Consider the following 22,542-nt stretch of genomic DNA (forward strand, 5'->3'; position numbering starts at 1 on the left):
ACCACTGTGCCTGTTAAGACCAAGAAAATAAAACAAATCCAGTAAGACCTTTTGGATCATGGAAGCTAGAATAAGGATGCTCAGCTGAATGGGGCCCAGATGAGAATTTCAATGCAATATAGAGATGTCCGCCATGTGCATAGAAGCTTACTTCTGTGGTGACATCACCTTTGTGGGATCAGTGTGAATGTGTGACATAGAAGCAGGAGGGAGGGATATCTCAAGCTTGTCGTTAGCAGAAAACCTTACAATGTCTTTTAAAAAGAAGACAAAAAGTCCTTTTCCTCCACCTCCCAGAGAAAAGATGGTGATAGGCTTTAGATAAAATATGGAATCACTTTTATCATACCTTTCTTTTTTCCTGTTCTGGGCCAAAGGCTTCAATTTCACCAACCTCTTGCTCCAAACTGCCTCCAGAAATTTCTGCATGCTCTGGAATAACAAAATTCGCAAATGATTGGCATAGTTTAGCATGTATGGAGAGAATGTTAATACTCTTGACAGGAAGACACATGGCATATTGTGTACTCCCCTCCCCTCTTTGGTATCCCTTCCTGCTGGACCACTTTTCTTCCATTCCTAAAGTGATAAGAACAGATGGCCCTTTTCCCCCTCAGCTGGATATTTGCTTCGCTTTTATTGATCGCTCTGACAGCTTTAATCCACCTTGGAGGCGGGCAGCCTCAGCTTTAATTGGCTATAATGTTATTAGAATGGTGTTCATATGACAGCTTTTAAAAAGCATCAAGCCCAAAAGGTCGTTGAGTGCAAATAATGCACTTGAAATACATCCTTAGGGTGACTTCAGGTAACCAAGGTTCCTCCCCATGCAAGCTATATTCTGCCATTTCTTGTGAATGCAAATATGTGGTGGGATTTCCACACACCAAAAAGGGCACTGTGTGTAGTTGACACTGGCAGCACAACGCTACAACGAAGTCACACAGTCTAGCTTTCCAGAGGCAAACCCACATTATGTGCCAGACAATGGTTACAGTACAGCTCAAAAATAAGATGCAGAGAGGCAAAGCCATATGGAAATATCATTTGACTTCAGTCAGGAGGTCACTTAGCTTGACAAAAACAGTCCCACATTAAGCAGACCTGTGGGACTGCAGGCAACACAAACATTTTGGACATCATGCCTGCTGAATACAAATGCTTGTTCCATCTACCAGAATGAACCTTTGACCACTGTTTAAAGCAGAACATAGTGTGGATCAGATTATTATGCTGAGATATGATCCGAACCTGTGGTTCCGGTAAGGGGCAGCATAATCTGTCATGCAATTCAATACCAAATTAATAAGATCTTTCTCTTCCCCCAGTCAGAGTTGACTTTTAAACACTTCTCCCAAACTGGTTTCCTACTGTCTCTGGAGGAATATTTCCGTTCCCATTCTGTCTCTCAAATATCCCTGAACATGCTGACATCAAAGGCATTTTAAAAAGTCACTAATGATTGTGTATTTCAAGGACCATTTCCTTTCATTTCTGTCTTGTGTCTCCTAAAAGAAGACAGAAGCGGAAGATGACATGATAAAGAACACCGTGTGAGCTTCAACTTAACACCACTCTAAGAGGGAGTTCTGAAAGTAAAGAACCAAACTTCTCCCCATCATAAAGGGGAGGGGGGCAAGAGGGTCCACCAGCTTTTGTTGCTTTTGATGCAATCCAATTAGTTAAACAGAGACCTACTGCTGAACAAAGTGAATCACAAGTCACTCCTAAACTTTGACTAGGAAAACCCTAAAGCAGGTATTTATAGCTAGGTTCAATGTGAATCAAAGCAGGGCTTAGATTCAAAAGTGTCCCATTAGGAAGAAAAGGCCTCAACTGTGATGAGGGGGAGGTGAGAGACGTGGACCGATAAAACAACCTAGAAGCCATCAAAGCAAACTAAATGAAAAGATTAATGACGTACAGGTGTAAATGAAAGCACGTCTCCAGCAGGTTTTAATGAAGCTCATGTAGTAAAGAGGATGGGTGGAGTGTTAGTATGAAAATTGCATTAAAAACAACTATTAAAAAAAAACCCTAGGAGTGTTTCAGGAGTGCCAAGGAAAGGATTTGGAATAATTTTCAAATATACACAAAATATAATGATGCTGAGAACCAAATTCCCAAGCCCAGGTCAGCCTTGGCACAGCTCCCAGGTTTACAGGGAAGATTCAGGATCCTGATCAGATGCACGGGGAGGGGGAGGCTCCCACCATTCCTTCTCAGTGCAGCCGCCCTCAGCACGGTCCCTGACACACAGATACTTTCTGATCAGAAACGTTACTTTCTCTACAACCAGGTACACAAGCTGCTGTGAACATTCATTAGTGCACCAGAGTCACAGGCGCCACTGGTTTGTTCTTCCAATGAGCATGCACTCAAATCCCAAACACAAAGCAATATTGTTCCTAGTACTTTAGTTTCTCAATTGTGGTTTTGCGGGTGGGGGGGGGAGAGGGGAGAGAATAGTTTGCAAGTGAGAAACTGGAGCTTATTAAGTATTCCCATAGGCTCTGATCCAATTCTCCTAGCAGGTAACCCCAGTTAGATATTTGGGACAGTGCCGGTTAGTGGCTTGGTCATTAAGAAAGAGGAAAGGGGAATCATATCCAGCTCTTTCCCTTCCTAAGCAGCTAATTGCTGCTACTGCATATCTAACACAACTCATACCTTCTGATGTTATACAGGTACAAATAAATGTGTGTGTGCGTGTGTGACAATGGATACATAAACAGATACCCTATTCCATGGGTGGGCAACCTAAGGCCCAGGGGCCAGATGTGGCCCAATCGCTTTCTCAATCTGGCCTGCAGACGGTCTGGGCATCAGCGTGTTTTTACATGAGTAGAATGTGTCCTTTTATTTAAAGTGCATCGCTGGGTTATTTGTGGGGCATAGGAATTCGTTCATTCCCCCCCCCCAAAAAAAAATATAGTCCGGCCCACCACATGGTCTGAGGGACACTGGACCAGCCCAAGGCTGAAAAAGGTTGCTGACCCCTGCCCTATTCTCATAACAAGGAATGCTATCTAAGACATTCCTCAATTCTATATTCTGTCAGCTGTCCACTACAGTGGTGCCCTGCAAGACGAATGCCTCGCAAGACGGAAAACTCGCTAGACGAAAGAGTTTTCCGTTTTGGAGGTGCTTCGCAAAACGAATTTCCTATGGGCTTGCTTCGCAAGACGACAATGTCTTGCGAGTTCCTGCTGGGGTTTTTTCCCTCCCCCTCCCCTTTGTCTAAGCCGCTAAGCCGCTTATCAGCTGATCCGATCAGCAGATAATCCGCTAAAAGCCGCTAATAGCGCTAATCTGCTAATCCTTCAATGGGCTTGTTTCGCAAGACGAAAAAACCGCTAGACGAAGAGAATCACAGAACGGATTATTTTCGTCTTGCGAGGCACCACTGTACTTTAATTTACTCTCTCCGACAGTTATCCTGCAAAAATTTCTGAAGCATGAAGTATGGATTTAGTAATGTTTCATACAATGGCTTAGTAATTTAGTAATGTTTTATACAATGGCTAATCTCACAACAAATAATCTGTACTTCCTACAGAATAGCTGCAAGCTGAAGCACACACTGCAGTCTTAATGAAGGGTTGACTTTAGATTATGGGCAGTCCCTGTGACCTGCATGGGGCCACCTTAGTGTCACTGTCTCCATTGCTCACTTCTTCTCGCCCTCTGCTTTAGATTAGTGTTGCAGAGATAAGACATGTGAAGGCCTTGGAAGGTGCCTGATACCAACTTTGGCCCCTGCCCTTGCATTTATTATCAGAATAAATAATAGAGGCTGAAAGAAAAACAAGTGTGCAAGGAATCCAAAAAGGGCATCTACAGAATCTTCCCAAGAGGCAAAACTAGTGATTTATCAGTTACATGTGCCAAACACACAGAGGTATCCCTTAAAATACAAGTTGGAACTGCTTGCCTTTGTATTGAGGCCTGTGGATATAGGGCATATCTTGACTGTCACTATTTTGTGAAATTGCATACCTGAACTTAAGGTTTGCGCATGTAAAGTGGATTAAGGCAACTCAATCACCCCAGCAGAACAAAACCAATGGGGAAAAAACCACATCACAGGCTTCTTCCAGGTTGGAAAGTGACTAGGTAATTCATTGAAAAGTGTGGGATACACTGGGTTAAAAGCGAGTGGGGCTGGCCCTGATTCTGTTCTCTCAGAATTGTAGGTATTAGTATTTCACGATTAAGGGTCAAGCATGGCTGCTTTCAAACTATGGGCTAAAAACTAGAAGGAGAAAGTACATACCTGCGGGAGCATCCTGGAAAACCACAGGCCCCTTTCTTTGCAAAAGGACAAATTGTCGATTATCCTGCAAAGAACGAGAAAGCAAGCAGCATTTGACTGCGAGATCAAAAACGTGTCATGGGAGTTCTCTTCCAATTGTCTGCTACAGACCCTATTTGGTCTCTATAGGACTATTACAGGGGAGCAACTCTGATGGGAACAGCACAAGTAAATTACTGACTGATTGAAGAAGAAGTGGCAGATAACTGAAGTGTTTCCTGCCTCCACTGAAAGTATAGAAGATGTGCTCAGAATGCACTTTAGAAAGCAATTCACAATGTCTATCAGCCTTTCCCAACGTGGTGCCCTCCAGATGTTTTGAACTGCAACTCACATCAGCCTCAACCTGCATAATCTTGCTGGCTGCAGCTAGTGGGAGTTGTGGTCTAAAATGTCTAGAGGACAGGAGGAAGGCTGGTGTGTATGCAACTGGGAACAGAGCATATTTGGGGTAACAGCTGGCTCACTTACTTCCAACAGAATTTTATAGGTCTTTGGCATTAATTAAGTTCTGGGTTAGAATCAGGGGACATGGGAGTGTGAATTTGCTCTTCTACTAACCACTTTAGGTGAATACACTGTAACTACAGCACATACCTAGTAGCAAACAAATGGGTGGGGAATCTTCCCCTTTCCCAATGTTGTTGTTGGGATGTTAGGGGAGGGGTAGTACCTCTGGTGGGGGACACACTGTGCTCCTTCTGGGGTAGTCTGTCCACCTTTGGTCCCCATGCTGCACTCAGTGCTCACCTGTGGCTCCACGAAGCTATTGGCATGTGACTGCAGCCACATCCCAAGAACAGCTTAGACTGGCTGGCTAAACCAGGTGAGGGGAGCCAATGGGTCTCAAACCCTCAGTGAGCTAGGGAACTCCCCCTGCATGTGAAGACAGGCTCTAGCGGATTGAGCAGACAAGACCAAAAGCGGGTCTCTCTGGAGACAGACGGATGCCAGCAACAGCTTCCAGCATCCCTGACTATTGGTTTATGCTGTCTGGGACAGATGAGCTGGGGACCAACAACATTGTGTGTAGGCGGGGGGGGGGACAGGTTCCACATTCCTAGTGTAAATCATCTAATTCTTGTCTGAAGAACTTGGTCCAGCTTCTTACAGCATTTTGTAGGGGGCAGGCCAGCACACCCACTCCCACATTTATCCCACTTTGAGGACAGGGTGAAAATTCTAAGACTTATTCCTCTGGAGGGTGGTGTTACCTTTTAACTATGAAGTGGATTTTTCTTTAACCGGGACGGAAGTCTTGGTGTCGCTTCAAGTTTTAAGTCAGCTGTGCAGAGCAGTCAGGCAGCATTCCAGCTTCCTAAGTAAAATGGGGATGAAATAAGAGATGAAAGGGGGAAAAACTTTAAGCACTTCATATTTAAAAGGTCTTTTTAAAAATGTTTGACTTCCTATATTTTAATGTTTGATGCTTTATTGTGTTTTTATATGTGCTGGAAGCCGCCCAGAACGGATGGGGAAACCCAGCCAGAAGGGTGGGGTATAAACAAAAGAATAACAATAATGTCAGAAACCCCACACCCCTGAAAGCTGCTCAGCGTTTCCCTCCTCCCACACTTCTCCAGGGAGACTAATGGTCCAATAAAAAGGAGGTATTCAGCCTAGTCCTCAAATGCTCATAATTATGACTATCCTTTGTTGCTATCCCAATATTCTGTTTTTAAAGACCTTACAGAACTTTAGTTTGCAGGAAGCAAGAAATACCAGCAACTGGAATAAGGGAATGGGAAGCTGTGTTACACCAGGTTAAACTTATTTAGCCCAGATTTGCCTATGCTAGCTGTCACCATGCAGACAGGAGTCTTTCCAATCTGCTTCTGAAGCTAGTGCCCCAACCCTGAGCTCTCATCCTTTCCTATCGTGGTAGCAGTCAGGTAGCATTTGCGCCAAAAGGTATGATAAAGGTGGGAAATGCAGAAGAGAGCAAGAGTTTAAAACAGCCTGGTATCAATTCTGCCAAATATATGGCTTGTGTCTTGCAGTGAGGAAAACAAGTTATGGCTACAATCCACAAGATGGCAGGCTTGTCAAACTTCCTTTGGATATTTGAGCCGTCCTTTTGAACATAAGCAAAGCTTCAAGTTCACAAAACAAAAAATTCTGACTAGGTAGCCCGAATATGTCAACTTATGCATTTTGCACAAACATTCCACAATCTTTTAGGAACAGTCTTTGCTATGTTCTGGGTCCAGATAAGAATGTAAAGTCATCTATAAGGAGCAGCTCTGGCTAAAATAATTTTCATATACTCCCTTATGTTAGGGAGCACCAGGGTGGCATTTGTGGTTCTCCCCCTCCCAACTTTATCTTCAACCCTATGAGGCAGACTGGACCTAAGGAACTTCATTGCCAGTAGAGGACTTGAACTCATTTTGCCCTCGCCCATGTCTGAGCTCTAACCACTACACCGCATTGGCCTCCTGCACGGCACAGCACATCTGACTCCCAAAATCAAATATATATTTATTCAAAATTCAGCACAGGCTAGCAAGCTGTTAAGCATACAGTGGCTAAAGTTATCAGTGTTTCAAAATGGCATGCTATCTTTGCTCTTCAAGTGCTGCTGACTTAAGCCAGAAAAGGTAAGAGAAACTGGCTCCTTCTGTGAGAAGGAGAGGAAAGTATTTTAGGGGTAAATTAAAAGGGAGACCACTGGGGACACCATCTCAGCCAGTCTCATGGGTGGGACGGCTCTGGTCAGGGATGATGGGACTTCATACTCCAAAACATCTGAGGGCACCGTGTTGACTAAGGCTGGGCTTAAGCGTCAGACTAAGGTCACAGAGATGCAAGTCTCCACTAAAGCTCAAGGAGTGACTTTACAGTTACTTTCTCTCCCAACCTAAACTAACCTCACAAGGTTGATGTGAGGACAAAACAGAAGGGAGATACCGTACACGTTGCTCTGAGCTCCCTGGGGGAAATGGCAGAGATGCATAAAGATATGAACACATATATTCTAGAGAGGTACCAGCTTTCTCTCTGTACAAATTCAGCACCTAGGCGTTCAGCATGTTGTAGACAAAATGGAAAAACAACAACTGTTTTATTAGTGAACTGGCACAGTTGAGAACACACAGTACTTACAATGCTCTAGCCCACCCAGAGGTCAGATGGATGCAAACAGCAGGGCACTCCAAATGGAGGAGTCGTCTTTGGGAAGCAGCTGTAATTCCGGGTGAGGGTTCACCTCCAAAGAAGGTTGAGGACAGAAGTGAAGATCGCACATAAGATTGCTGGATCTAAAACAGAACATGACATGCAGAGAAACCTGATGAAAATCAATGCACGTTTCCCAATGAGATATCACTTTATTGGTGAACTATTTCTGTGCATTAATGCTTGTGCTTGCTTGATTTTTTTTGTTTATTTTGCAAAGTGCAGATGGAAATGAAGTATCAGTTGATTGGGGGGGGGGGTGAGAGCTCCAATTCATTTAGGATCCCTTGTGCCACGCAGAGTTAACTCAAGATACTCAGGCATTCTCTCCCCCCCCCTTTCCCTAAGCATTTCCTGCAGTGTGATAAGACAAGGAATGGGGCCTGTTTCAGAATTTAAAGGCACTGGCTATGATTAGTTTGAAGAAAACTTTCAATGGCGCCTTAAAGAAAAATGAAAAGATTACTTCCTGAACCAGTACAAATAAAGATCTAGAGGAAATGCCAGTTGAATTCCACAAGAGGGCAGTAGAGTCCCGCATTTGGAAGAATGAGAAATCAGCCCATTCATTCGCCTTGTGTTTTGTTTTACTCTCCCTTCTCCCGCTTCATTATAATTTCGCTGAAAACAATAAATGCAAACAAACACTGTCAAGCGAGCAAACAGCAATATATAAACTGTATTTTGGAAGCACAGAACGGCACCAAGTACCAGACAAGTTAAATGAAATGAGTACATGGTGTAAAAGGGGATAAATGCTAATCCTGGCTGGTGTCCATTAAAGCAATTTTGAATTCTGGATTGTTCAAATGGACATGAGAAGGTGCTTCATCTTCTGGCTGCCAATGCAGTATTTAAACTGATTTTTTTAAAAAAAATGCAAATAACGCAAATTGTCTATAAACAAAATTCTTTTTATCGAAAGCTGGGAAGTGCTGTAGCTCAGCAACAAAGAACCTGCCAAGTATGCAGAAGTTCCCACCTTGAATCGCTGATATCTCCACATAGGCCTGGAAGAGACCTCTGTCTGGAACCTTAGTGAGCTGCTTTAAGTCAGTGCAAACAGTATGGAGCTAATGGCCCAATGATCTGACTCAGTGGCGTAACATGGGTTGCCAGCACCTGGGGCCGCAGAAAGGGTGGGTGGGAGGGAAGCGTACGGAGCATGCATGCACTTTCAACTGCCTAATGGCACCTGTGTCACCCAGAGGAGTGCAGCCACAGAAATAAAGAGTTCTGTTGTCTGAAGAAGTCACTTCCTTGTTCACATGCAGAAGCCGTTTTCAACGGAGACCAGCGATGGAAGCTTACAGCTGTATTAAGGCAGCACCTGGTGCTGAGATTTCATGCCCCTAACCATTTTGCACCCGGGGGAACTGCCCCTGTGCATGTACAAACATCTCCAATGCTATGCTACTGGTGTGACGTTGCATAAGGCATACCCCTGAACTGTCCCGTTTTAAGCAGGACATCCTGGATATTACAGAAGCCGTCCCAGCTTCTGATTTACTCCTGGGATTTCCCATTTTGGCTCCTGCAAGATCACGGCCCTGAGACTCGCATTTTTGGGCACCGTCCTCTCATGCAAGTCACCAGGCTCTTGTGAGATCGTGGCCCCGAAAGATATGCGTCTTGGTTTTCCTCCCAGGCACGTTTGAGGGTATGCATAAGAAAGCTTCCTGTGTTCCTGGCAAAATGTGGGCTAGCCCATGCTCTTGTTAGGTGGACTTGTAGCTGGTTTTACTGGCAGAAAGGAATTCAAGGGTGCCTAAGGAGTGTGACTATAGCCACTGAGCTTTTGTCACTTCAGGCACAACCCACCATTAGTTGGGAAGGAAAAGCCCATGCTGACTCCAAGTAACATGCAAACAATCTGCTGTAAATTGACTCTTAAAAACGTTGGATCAAACTATGCCACTACAAATGATGTGCGGAAAGGTCCTAAGAGGCGAAAGGATAGCCATCTTCAAATGTCTGAAGAGATGAAGGATCACAGAGATGACGGATCAACTCTGCTTTCACTTGCTCCAAAGAGGTAGGACCAAACCAAAGGGTCAAATCACAAGGGAAAGGATTTCAATTCAACATTTAGAACAGTACAGTCATACCTTGGGTTAAAGTTGCTTCAGGTTGAGTGTTTTCGGGTTGCGCTCCGTGCTGACCCAGAAGTAACAGAACACGTTACTTCCAGGTTTTGCCACTCGTGCATGCGCAGACGCTCAAAATGACATCATGCGCATGCACAAAAGCGGCAAATCGCGACCCGCACACGCACAGATGCGCAGGCGCTGGTTGCGTTCTCTTCAGGATGTGAACGGGGCTCCAGAACAGATCCCGTTCGCTTCCAGAGGTACCACTGTACAAGCTGTTCAGCAGTGTTACAGACTAGCCTCAGAAGATGTTGGGCTCTCCTTTCTTGGATGATTTGAAACAGAAGCTGGACGACCAACTTACCAGGGATGCTGTAGGAGGGGATTTCTGATATCAGTTGGGAGTTGGGGCAGGAAGGCTTTTGAGAGCCTTTCCAAACCTATTATTATATGGGGAGTGGAGAGATGTTTCCTAAACATGCACTTTTAATTTGAACCATGAAATAAAAACACACTACAATCTTGTTCCCACAGTCATTTCTATTGGCTAAACACCATCACAACAGCCAGTTTCACCCAAATGGATATTCTGAATGCACCCAAAAAGAGCTGGTCAGCAGTGCCACCTTAGTTTCCAGGTGGCAGAGGGATGGACGCCTGAGTACAGTCCCACTAACAATATAAGACAAATAGAAACAGAAAAAGTAGTGCTTCTGGGGGAAAGGGCTGAACTTGGCCTCTCTATCTTCCCATGTGCTAGAAGATTCACCACTCTCCTTATGGAAGGCCATTCACATATTTGATCTTCTATCCACCCTTGGTGGGGGGGGGGCTATCTTGTTAGAGCTTTATGATTTCATTCTGCTAAATGCCTAAACCAGCCCCTTTTGGTGCTGCTGAGATAACAATTATGATGCACAGGCACAAGCAAATCTGGCCAAGACATAGCTTGCATGAAGGGGCATCCATGTGGTAAGGGGGAAGCGTGGCTTTGCTACTAGCCCCCACCTCCATTGTTACAAGCATCACCAGCCCTGCTGACATCTCCACATGGTGCTTTCTCTCTTTAGACCTTTTTGAATGTTGTTGGCATCTGTCTGTCTCAAGAGATGATGCAGGGTGCTTCCAGAGGTGAAGTCAAACCCGCTGTGTTGGCAGCAGCCAAATGACCTCCCTGAGATGCAAGCCTGGGCAGTGTGTATGGACGACAAGACCCAGCCCCTCTGGGCCTCGTGGTCCAAAGGAAAGCAGAGCAGCAGAGGATTAGAATCAGAGTTTTCCTTCTCCCAGATGGGCTACCTTCCCAGGATGAGGAGCCCTAGCTGCCCCTCACTTCCCTAACAGCACGTGCAGAAACTGCCTTCTTGGCTGTTGGACCCACTACTGGTCTCGTCCACTCAATCTGCCAGAGTCTCTCTTAACATGCAGGGGAAAGTCACTAAATCACCAAGCATTTGAGACCTTATTATTCCTACATTTTCTAAGGTATAGAAGGAACCACACCAAGAGAGGGGAAGAGGAGTTTCTATTACAGGCCAGCCATGCCTCCTAAAGAGACAGACCGCATGCGTTGCCACCGGCTATGGTGGGGTGGGGGGGGGAGGGGAGAGAGGCCTGCTCCCCTGAAGCAAACAGGAGAAGCTGTCCACTGCAGACCTCAAGGGCTCTGAATCAGAGTACAGTGGTACCTCTGGTTGTGAATGGGATTCGTTCTGGAGGCCCGTTCACAACCTGAAAAGAACACAACCCGCATCTGCTCACGCACAGGCCACGATTCACTGCTTCTGCGCATGCACGTGATGTCATTTTGTGTGTCTGCACATGCGCGAGCAGCGAAACCCGGAAGTAACCCTTTCCGGTACTTCTGGGTCGCCTCAGGACGCAACCTGAAAAAGCACAACCTGAAGCAAACGTAACGAGGTATGACTGTACCCATCTGGACCTCAGTGCCATTTTTCCATAAAAAGAGATGCCATAACTCACCATGAACACCTCCCTTTTTGTTTTGTTTTTAAGCCCTGCATCTACTATTTGTCTCCTGGAAAATCCTGAACACTTTATGGCAATTAATTCCCGTTGCTAAATGAAGATCACACACAAATATGCACCTGTGTCATGAGAACATGAGCCACTCAAGACCCAAAGCCATTTTCTACCTATTATGGCAGGAGTGATATAAAAATTGCCTGTCCTAAAACACTAGCAGGGATTTGCTCTGGGCTTATTTGAAAACAAACCTAGATTGGCACCTGAGCAGGTAGCATAAATTTAGTTCCTAAAATCATCAAGAAACGTCAAGTATAAAAATGTAGCTGGTCGGACATGAAAATGTATTGATGTTGTATGGCATGGGGCCAAGTCTTTTGTACCTTTTCCTTGTCAGCAAGTGCCTTCATTTCATTACAGGAAATGTGCTTTTGGAGCACCTTCCTTTATCAGATTTCACTTATAAAGACACCAAGGTTTAAATTCTCTCCATGGTTCCATGCTGAATTTTACAGAGCAGGGAGAATTATGGCCCAGGCATTGCTTTAAAGTCAGTAGGTTGGCTTTCATATTGGGCAGCTTCTGCTCAAAAGCTTCTTTGTGAATCATAAATCAAATGAAGAGCATAATAAAATCACACTTTCTTTAAAAGTAGCTGTACAATGCATTTGGCTTTAGGAAGAGGAGGAAAAATCCCCCTCTCCCTCTACGAAAATGTCTGAAATAAAATACAAATGGTTGATATTTATCCTAAAGTGCCCAGCGCCCATTTTATATGCTGTTATTTCTCTCTTTTACAAATGTATCCACTGTAATGTCCTCATGAGACTGGCATCCTGTTTTTCCAGTAGCTCTCGGTGCTGAAGGAACGCAAAACAGAAGCCCCTGGTTTTGAAATAGGGACACAAATTAAGGCTTGCTGAAGAATGGGGACGTTGAATGACAGCAGTTGCTCAGCTGTGGTGTTTGAAAAAGTGCTAGAAGAGGAAGGTCAAAGATACAATAAAGTGTGTGTGTGTGCGCGCGCACGCGCGCTTCCAAACAGGCACTCTTTGGTGTGGGATTTTGTCATGTTCCAGCAAATTCTCGTTGTACTGAAGTAAAGTCGATCTGGACTACTTGTGCAACATGCCCGATTCCCCCAAAATCAGACTTCTCACAATAAGGAATGGGGGAAATGCACTGGAAAGTGTGCAATAGCACTTGGTTGAATGCCATGCAACCTCCCCGCACATAGATCAGAATGAATTCTTAATAAATAGCTGATTTCATCTAACCTCCCCACAAACTTTGTGCAAAGCAAATCAGGATCCATGGTCAGTGAAGAAGCCAACTTGAAGCAAGCAGATTCTGTGAACATTTACACTCATTATGTTCATCACAGATCATATACACAGCAGATACCCGTGAGCTAACTAACATGTCAGGATAGAATACCCTAAAATAAAAAGAAATCTACAAGTCCGAGGGGGGGGGGAATGCGCAATAGAATCTGTTTAGCACTACAAGATGAGAAGTCTGGGACTGAATTCTCCCCCCCCCCAACCATCAAATGTACCTCTGTGGGACAGGAATTCCACAACTTAAGAATTGCCATGGAGAATGCCCTGTCCCAGGTGACCACCACCCAAACTTCTGAGGGCAGAGTGAACACCTTTAATTAAGTCTGAAAGCGAACCAGTGGCCAATGAAGCTCTTTTAGAACAGGGGTTATGCAAGTTCTGAAGGCAATCCCAGCTATTAATTTTGGACATTTTGAAGCTTCTGTGTCGTCTTCAAGGGCAGGTGATAGGCACAATGAAGTGGCTTCACCCATATTTGCTCAGGTTTTGACCAATATTTACACCACCTGTTTCATCGCACACCAAGGCGAACTTCGTGCTCCACAGCAATGGAGAGGGGGCACTCAGGAGCAATTGTGTCGCTGGCTCTATGCATCTTGCCATTTCATAAGGCGATGGCGGCCTCAACAGGAGCCCCCAGCCATGTCTGCCGGCTATGACTGTCTAAGTATGGAGGGGGCGTGAAAGGTGGGAAAAGTGACTGTAAGTATCTGTCTTCCCTCATGTGTACAAAGTGCCCCTGAGACTCTTTTTGGTGAAGTTGGAAATGCTATTATTAGAGAACTGGAGCACTCGGAAGTGCAATACGAAGTGCCAGATGGCACCGCGAAGTGAGCGGTGTGCGATTTACAGTAAACAAATTAGTTATCTTTGATGGGTCATGGGGAGAACAGAAATGGGCTCCGGCTCAATCAGGGAGTACTCTGGAAAATGTCAAAGAAAGCTAAATAAATAAATAAATGAGCAAACGGTAGAATCTTCCCCCATTTAAAAGATGTTGGAAAATGCAGCTAGAGCAACTTAAGTGAAAGCTGTGTGACTTGTAGAGTTTTGCAGCTGGTTGTTCAAGAGCTGTTTGCTGGAAATTCTTCGCCCAAATGTGGGAAGTTTCTACCAAAATGGAGAGACTGGACCTCTTGAAAGCAAAGCATGGTTGTTGTTGTTTTAATGGCACAATTTTTTGAAGGTAGGATAGTAGTCCGGGATCCACCCCTACATGGTTAGGCTGCCAATGCCTATATGTTCACTAGATTCAGGATACATGGCAAAATATTACACATTGATTTGCAGCCTCCCACAATTGCCAGATTAAACCGTATCCAGTACCTTTTTGTTTCTCTTTAAGAAAAAAGTTCAAGCTCTGCACTGTGGGATAGGAAACAAACACTCCTTCTGATTTAACCACAACGAAGCAGGGTGAAACTACATAAACTTACACCATAAACAAGCTATGCATGCTCCTATACAAAATTACAGGGAAGGAAGCCCACCTAATTTAATCGAGGCTAAGAGATTTATTCCTGGATTATTATCCATATAGGACCTTGAAAGTGCCAACACACATTAAGAGGTCCATTATTGCATGGGTGGAAATGTATAGCCTTCTCCACCCAAGCTGTAACATGAATCAGCTGATATTGCTGCATGCCACACAGGTAGTATCGTTCTGCCCGGACACTGAGGTCCAGCGCCGAGGGCCTTCTGGTGGTTCCCTCACTATGAGAAGCCAAGCTACAGGGAACCAGGCAGAGGGCCTCCTTGGTAGTGGCACCCGCCCTATGGAATGCCCTCCCCCCAGATGTCAAAGAGAACAATAACTACCAAACTTTTAGAAGGCATCTGAAGGCAGCCCTATTTAGGGAAGCTTTTAATGTTTAATAGGTTATTGTATTTTAGTGTTTTGTTGGAAGCCGCCCAGAGTGGCTGGGGTAACCCAGCCAGATGGGTGGGGTATAAATAATAAATTATTATTATTATTATTATTATTATTATTATTATTATTATTATTATTAAATGAAGACTTATGGTAGGGATGAGCAATGTGGATACTTCTGATTTCAGCAATGACACACCCTCAGGGAGAATCTACCTATGTTGTCCCTGCTCACAGAAGTTACACCTCACGTCTGGGATACACGGGGGTCTGGCTCCATGCTGTAACCACAATGTCTAATATACCAATCAGGTTTGAATCATGTCTGGAAAAGTAGTGATCACCTGTGATTCCCCTACCTGGAGATGCCAGGGCTTGAACCTGGCTCCTTCTACGTGCATAGCAAATGCTGCACCAATGAGCTGCACCTTTTCAGGTAATAGCTGCCCTCTCAGACGGGTCAAGTGCTGAGGATGTCCTTGTGGGTTCAGGAGCCCCACACATGCATGCACAACCCCAAAGCTGGAGGTGGGTTGTCCACAAAATTGTTCTTTTCTTACATGAGACCCGATTCAGTGGGCTTCAATTTTTGTACCCCTATTTCTGCTGCTAAATCCAGGTGAATGCATTTAACCGAGGTTCAAGAGTGTAGCTCATAAAACAGATTCTGTGAGTTCTGGTCCCTCTTTACAACCACTGCTTCTAAAAGAAAAATACATTTCTGAATAGACTGTTATCTGAAGTTATCAGACTAATGTATTAGCTTTATTTATAATTGCTGTTCTGTTCCCCAAGGTGCAAGCTACCAAGAGAACCATTAGAGTCACTGATTTATTTATTTTTTTACTTTTGTAGTAGGAACAGCTTTGTAAAAATTACTTTTTAAAAAGAGCAAGCTTAAAGTCTTTTCATTTAATCCACCTAAGTAAAAAAGAAAAGCTGAACTAGGCAGAATAAACATGATTTCTCTGATGTGTCTGGTAAAAGGATTCTCCCGGGTAGAAGCTCCAACTTCTATTTATTTCACTTTATCAGCTCTCCATGCTGCAGAGACCTTGAAGAAATGTTGGGTCCCAGGGAGTTGTCACTCACTGACTCCTATAATCAGCTTCTAACCCATTCTCAGGATCTTGCTTGCTCAGATACAGAGTGATAAGTCTACAGAAACCCGTCTGCTAGAAAGTTCACTTCCTGAAGTTAGACCACAAACAACTGCCCTATATAACACCCTAACAGATAAATCCTACAGGTGGGTCACAGAGGGAACTGAAGGCAAAGGAGCCAAAATATCCACAACCCTACAAGGTATATGGACAGGGCAGAAGGGAGGGTCCTTCCTTCCTTCCTTCCTTCCTTCCTTCCTTCCTTCCTTCCTTCCTTCCTTCCTTTCTTATTGTTTCCAAGGCTGGCTGCACTGCTGGGGAATGGTAAGGCTTTGGAACCAAGCATTTCCTGGATCTGTCCCCTTTTTGCCATTACTAGTGTCAAAGCTCTGCCATTTGCCCTTCTTCGTGTGCCTAATCCTCGAGAGGTCTGGAGGGTGGCAACACAGGCCTTCTCTGCAGTGGCTCCCTGTCTGTGGAATGCTCTCCCCAGGGAAGTTCGCCTGATGCCTTCATTATACACCTTTAGGTGCCAGACAAAAACATTCCTTTTTAACCAGACCTTTAGTTGATTTGATTGACATCCTATGCCCTTTTAAAATGAGGGGGTTTTTTTGAGTGGTGGTTATTGGGTAGTGGTTTGTTTGTTTATTTATTTATTTATTTATTTATTACTACTACTACTACTACTACTATGCATTTTGTGGTTTTATATTTTGATTGTATTCTGTGAACCGCCCTCATACCTGCGGATATAGGGTGGTATATAAATAACTAATAATAATAATAATAATAATAATAATAATAATAATATGCAAGGTTTGTACTGCAGCTGGGAGAGACCACGTGAAGTTACATTTCTTTTGTGTTTCTCTGCCCTTGGAGAAAGAGAAGCAAAGTACCATGTGGTCTCTGGGGGCCCCCTTCCACAGACTATAGGAGTACAGCTTATAAAGACATTTTAACCAACAATGGGCCAACTACTTTGGTTCAGCTTTAAGAACATAAGAAGAGTTTCCTGGATCAGGCCAATGGCCCATTTAGTCCAGCATCTTGTTCTCACAGTGGCTAAGCAGATGCTTGTGGGAACACAAGAGAACTGGTATTCAGAAACCTTACTACCCTGACCATGGAGGCAGAGCATAGCAATCGGGGGCCAATTATACACTTCTGCTCCTCTTGGAGCGTAACCTTGTAAAATGGGGTAACAGCTAACAAACAATGTGGCTGGATGGAATTGCCTTCCTTGCTAAGCATGAATAATGTTATGAGGAAAAAACCCATTCAGACACTTATTGCAGAAGATATCAGAATCACTGGACTTCTTAGCCAGAGTGCACAGTAGAATTGGATGCATCCTGAATTGAGGTGGGGTCCCTCAAAGAGATTTGGGATTTGTCCAAGTCAAAGTGGGACCTGTACAAAGGCTTTAATGTCTCAAATCTAGGTTGTCACCAACCTTTTTTGGGCCAGTGGGCACACTTGGAATTTTGAGAAAGTGCCCTGGGCACAGAGCAAATCACAAAATGGCTCCCATGGGCATGACACAAAATGGTTGCCATTGGGTGTGGCTTAAAGCAATATAGCTCCCATGGAGGTATAAGCATAATACAAAATTATAGCATATATAAAAGGGCAGAAAAAGTGAAGTATGCCCCTCCCACATCAGCCACGGAAGTACCACCTGCATCAGCCATGAAGGGAGGGGGATTCTCAGCTCAATGAAACATGAAATATTAGCATCCAATGAAGTTTGAATCAAGCCAGGACAAATAGGAACTGATCAGCCAGAGCAAACTATCATCTTTTTGATAGGATGTTACTATGACTTTTTGTGGGTGTCACATGAGGTACTGGCAAGTCCATTCTACTTGTAACCAAAGGGAAACACTTTTACCTGGAAAGTAAATTCCTTTTAGTTCTTCCCACTTCAAAATAAACTTTAAAGTTGCCTGGCACAGAGGGCCCTGTGGACCCACTTGATTACAGCTTGGATTATTCCTTACCTAGGGACACCTCTTTCACACCTGCAGTTCACAGATCAATTGCACACAAGTGGCATGAGGATGTTAAGTGATTCCTATTACACTCACCCTAAAATGCTAAAAGCTGACCCTGTGGGGAAACCACTGAAGCCATCCTTCTACAATTTGGCAGGATTCATTCCCTCAGAAAGAGTGACCTTGCTTGAAAATGTTGCCCAATTCTGCCCAATATATATTTTTTTAAGTTAAATGAATTTGGCACAAAAGACCCCTGGACCTATTTGCCTGTAATTTGGCAAGCTTTAACTACCAGGGTGGTGAAGGGGGTGGGATCCTGGTACACCTGCAGATGTCAACCACTTCTGAGTATAGCTGTTCTTTGCTTTTCCAGTAGTGAATAGGGGAGGAATGAAGTGGACTCACATGGACTCTGAGACAAATCAGACACCTAGCAAAGGAACCTTGGGGTTGATGCACACCACTCATTTTTACCATTGAACAATGCACACTGAAGAACAAGGCATGAACTAACATTTTACCTTATTCTAAATTCTGGTCACTTCCCAAATACTGTTGAATTCTCGCTACTGAAGTATGGCGGTATCTGAGTTGCCAAATTGCTTCAGCGTGCAATACCAAGTTTCTGCCTGAGCCTCCCGAAATCAATATTTAGATGTAAAGGAGTTTCTTAGCCTTCTTCAAATGATTTGATAACATAAATTTGTTCCTTGTGACTGCAGAACCTTTTTTTTATTTTAAAAAAGAAATCCCTCTTTGCATTTCAAACCTCTGTGCCTCTAGTATCTGTTTAAACTCTTTCCCCTTCTTTATTAACTCATCAAAGCTAAAATGCCATTAAAGAGAGACATCGTCTGTCCTTCATAAGACAAATGTTAAATACTCTTAGCTCTTCTCAGAATCATCCCTTTAAACAGCATAACTATGATCTCTAATATCTCTCAGCCAGATGTTTCCCAGTTGGAGAGTAAGGTTTTGATGCAGAGTTTCATGCTCTTAATCAATCTTTAAAGAAGCTTCTGGAGCTTCCAGGATGCTGTGAATTATATTTCTACTAATTCCGAGACTGCATTCTTCCCCTGACTTCATTATCTGCACACAAAGAGCATCATTTTCTAAATGCTCTGAATTCATTAGGCTTGCTTGTGTTTTGAGGAAGACTGCGATCATGGCTCGCAAAGCAGGCAACTGGTTTTGTTTTCTCTTTTTTTGTCTGCAGTTGGCATGAATAATTCCAATCAATGTTTTCCTTTTGCAAGACCAGAATTGTTCTCATGCTACATTTTCAAAGTTCGTGACTGGATTCCTGCAAATTAAATTCATTTCTGAAGAGGTTGAAAACAAAGAAAACGAAGAACATTGTCTTTCTAAGGATAAATCCAGGTGTGATTTCCTAGATGATCTAAGGCTTCAAAATGAAACCTTTGCACTCAGTGAAATGACTTCCCCATTCGCTTGCATGAATGGTGAGACGGTTCGACATGGGCAAAGAAATTCAGGGATCATCCTGCTCTTTGGAAGTGAATAGGGTGCCCCGAATGCTGAGGAGTTCTCTGCTCACATGGGATTCTGGATTGCAGCAACTAAAGGTTAACTCACTTCTAGAATATTGTCCTAGAAAGCTCTTGACCTTGACACAGGTACTGTTGTCCTCACCTTTTAAAAGCCAATGTCTTTGCAATTGAAAAGTAATAAATCAGCCTTTAGAATTTGTTTTAGAAGCAAAGAAAAAAATCATCTGCTTTTGTGAACTAGGAATACTGAACTGAACTGTCTTGCCAAGATTACCTGAAAGCTAGACAAGCAGGAAATGAAACAGAGCAGGTGATCACACCAATTCATCTCTTTTACCTTCCCTGGATCACAATCACTGTTTCCACTAATGACTCTGAATACAGAAGTATCAATCTCCACCTCATTTTTCTATTAGAATACTTCTCAACCCTACATTATACCTTTTTTTGTAAAGTCAAAAATATATTAAATAAGTACAGAAACATGAGTTTTGTCTTTCCAATATTCAATAAGACACTATTAGTTTTCTATAACTAGTTGTTCAGCTCATACATAACTAATCAATTGAGCAAATACTGGGGTGAACAGCTGCTTTGTGCTGCAGCCAAACAATAAAGCAAATCAGGGTGATTTGTGATTGGGTTTATCCACACCTGAGACCAACTGTGATGTCAAGAACACATCCTGAGTTGGATCAGGGCCTCCTCAAAGCCTCATGCTGATTTATCTCTTGGAAAGCTACTTTTCTGTTCAACATATCACTATGCTTTTTTCCTGTGCCACTACAGTGGTACCTCAGGTTAAGTATTTAATTCATTCCGGAGGTCCGTTCTTAACCTGAAACTGTTCTTAACCTGAAGCACCACTTTAGCTAATGGGGCCTGCTGCTGCCGCCGCGCTGCAGGAGCACGATTTCTGTTCTTATCCTGAAGCAAAGTTCTTAACCTGAGGTACTATTTCAGGGTTTGCAGAGTCTGTAACCTGAAGCGTATGTAACCTGAAGCATATGTAACCTGAGGTACCACTGTATGCTTTTCTCAGTCTATGGGCTTTGCAAGAACTGAGCCTGTCCCAAATGCTGCCTGCAAAGCACTGAAGAGCTTTAGGTTGCTTTCAAATTTATTAAAGAACAACAAAGGATTTTTTTTTTTTAGTCAAAAGTTTCATTTAACTTTTTTTTAAAATGTCAATTGCTCTTCAGGAGCTCTTCAGAAGTCTGCAGGCAGCATTTGGGACAAGCTCATTCTACAGTGGCTATTGAAGGATGTCTAAGGTGGCTGGGGTGATGATGCTAATTAAAAAACAATAATGTACAAGAATACAAACCACTCAGCCACCTCCCAGTTATTTCTTCAATTTCACAAGGATTTGAACCTACAATTGCATTAATGAATTCAACAGCAATCAACAGAAACATCATTATGACTCTAGATTCAGTTAGGTAGCCGTGTTGTTCTGACGCAGTCGAAGTAATAATAATAATAAAAATTGTCCAGTAGCACCTTATAGACCAACTAAGTTTGTTCTGGTATAAGCTTTCGTGTGCATGCACACTTCTTCAGATACAGTCATATGATTATAACTGTAAACTCCCTATACAGAAGTTCCTTTTTTCTTCCAAATTATTGACCGCAGTCTGATTTTAGCTTATACAGTGGTACCTCAGGTTAAGTACTTAATTCATTCCGGAGGTCTGTACTTAACCTGAAACTGTTCTTAACTTGAAGCACCACTTTAGCTAATGGGGCCTCCTGCTGCTGCCGCGCCGCCAGAGCACGATTTCTGTTCTCATCCTGAAGCAAAGTGCTTAACCTGAAGCACTATTTCTGGGTTAACAGAGTCTGTAACCTGAAGCATATGTAACCTGAAGTGTATGTAACCCAAGGTACCACTGTATAACAGATTAACTTTTCTGTGGATTGCCTTGATGCATGTTTTCAATCTGAAAAATGCCCAGGTTGCCCAACAACGGGTTGGTTGCTCTGTACTTTCTCATAGCTCTTTGCAATATATCAAGTGTTCAGCCAGGATTAAAATGTCAGTTGCATAGAGAGACTGAACACTGGGGCGCCTTAAGTATTCTGCAGGGTTGTTTACTGAAACCATCTGAAAGGGGATATATTTCTTATTTAATTGCATGTGTCTCATCCAGCATCTCAAACAGCAAGAGCAGGATATCTTTACATGGCACAAGTGTCCTTGTAATTTTTGAGAAGTGACTCAATGTGTCATCTGGTGTGACCTGTTTAATTCACCTCCCTCTCCACTTCTCCATTCCTTCCTTCCTTCCTTCCTTCCTTCCTTCCTTCCTTCCTTCCTTCCTTCCTTCCCTCCCTCTATTCAGCCTTTTTCTTTGTATTATTCCTCACAGTTATTTTCTCCCCCTGCTCCACTATTTAGTGCCTCCTTTCTCCTCCATTTCCAGTTTGGCACTGCTGGAAGTGCTATGTTAAAGTGCTCTCAATTCTCCAACTGTGAAATGAGCGTCTTAGCAACTTTCCTTACATGGTCAACCCAAGAATTAAAAGAGGCATTTCCCAGACAGTTCGTTTTTGCTATGGTATTGCACTGCAATTCTCATATGCAGTTGATCTCCTGGCTATGCAGATTTCCCCAGTTAGGAAATTGTAGCTTCACATCCCTTGTTGTGTTAAATGATTGAGGAAAGCGCTATTTGCCTACCATGTGAACACAATGTATTCATGACTGCAAGTGGATGGCGACTTAAGTGTCACCAGCAACCATTATTCGGTGTCTGTGACTATCATGAGTGACCAATGACACAACTCTCCACCCCAAAGTATTCAATTATCCATGGCATTTATGGATAAGGAGCCCCGGGCCGGAAAACAGGTACACAATTTAAAAACAAAAGCTGTTAAGTTGTGGGTGAACATATCAGACGACACAGTGATTCTTCACACAGCTCTTGTTCATTCACAGGCCAGAACAGAACTGAACTGAAGGGTTCAGCCAGCCTGCTTATATAGAGCACCACTAGAACGCAACAGTAACCACTTTCTGTAACTATACAATCACTGAACGTCACTTTCAATCCCTTATTTGCATATGTGGACCTGAACTATCTACAGTATCCCCCTGCTGGCCCAGGGTGAGAACTTCAGTACATAACAAAA

General features: G+C 43.5%; 1 long non-coding RNA gene across 1 annotated transcript in view; it reads right to left on the minus strand.

The window, feature by feature from the left end:
* Positions 1-242: 242 nt before the first annotated feature.
* Positions 243-22,542, minus strand: part of LOC309515825 — a 34,442-nt gene continuing 12,142 nt past the window's right edge. The window contains exons 4-7 of the long non-coding RNA XR_014212679.1: positions 7,421-7,575; positions 5,530-5,633; positions 4,277-4,340; positions 243-432 (exon numbers count right to left, since the gene is read on the minus strand). This is a non-coding gene — a long non-coding RNA (uncharacterized lncRNA). The remainder of the gene's footprint in view (positions 433-4,276; positions 4,341-5,529; positions 5,634-7,420; positions 7,576-22,542) is intronic.

This window comes from Podarcis vaucheri, assembly GCF_965113315.1.
Source record: "Podarcis vaucheri genome assembly, chromosome: 12".
In the NCBI taxonomy this organism is placed as follows: Eukaryota; Metazoa; Chordata; class Lepidosauria; order Squamata; family Lacertidae; genus Podarcis; species Podarcis vaucheri.